Genomic DNA, 986 nt, shown 5'->3' on the forward strand with positions numbered 1-986 from the left:
CAGAGCGCTGCATGCAATAATGTAGAAAAGCTGCGTGTGCATTATTTTGAGGTCAAACGGTGCAAGCTTCAAAAATAGCCTTATTGTCTTTTTGAATGATAATCTAGGCTTATAGACTAAGCAACGGAGGATGTTGTAGAGTCCAAAAACCTCAGCTTATAGGCTCTTAGTAGAACAGAAGTGAAGCAAGAACTTTTGAGTTCATTTATCATTAGTTGGGGGCCAAGGGAAGAGGAGGGACATTGCATGAGGGAGAGGGACAGAGGGAGTTAAATCTACACATTGTGCAAGACTTCCAGCGGTACCATTGGGCTACAAGTAGTTGCATTTGAAGTAACATCACGTTCATAGACGTGAGATCTCGTTGAAGAAAGGAATTGAAACAATATTTTTTGAAGGAGGATTATATGAATCTTCATAATTTCCGCGGTAAAAGGATGCTACAGCTTTACTCATTTTTCATATCCTGGATATTACGCGGATAAGAATACTACGCTGGGAATATTATTACATAGGATCAAATGTAGTAGTACCTTTTCCTTCTATTCAGCTTAATTTAGATACTTAGCACTCCTAGACAACTATAAACTGGTCCAAGAGAATAAAAGCCAGATTTATCGATATATAGTGGCGTAGCCAACAATTTATGTAAGCAGATTCAAAAAAATATTAGAATATCACACTTGGGGATTTGAACTTGTGAGCTAAATAAAATTTTTAATCCTTTTTGTCACTATACTAGATTCTTCCCTTACTTCAACATTTAATGTATCACTACCAAAAAAGAAAAACTCAGTTTTGCTCTATTTGCGCAATATAATTTGCCGATGAAGGGAATTCAATTGATCCAGCTGAAACAAGAAATTTATTTAACGGAAAAGGGTTCAAAATGCCCTTAACCTATTGGAAAAGGTTTAAAAATGCCTTCATTCACCTATTGGGCTAAAAATACCCCTTAATCCACCTTTTTGGTTCATTTATGCCCT

The sequence above is a fragment of the Nicotiana tabacum genome, chromosome 10, assembly GCF_000715075.1.
Source record: "Nicotiana tabacum cultivar K326 chromosome 10, ASM71507v2, whole genome shotgun sequence".
In the NCBI taxonomy this organism is placed as follows: domain Eukaryota; kingdom Viridiplantae; phylum Streptophyta; class Magnoliopsida; order Solanales; family Solanaceae; genus Nicotiana; species Nicotiana tabacum.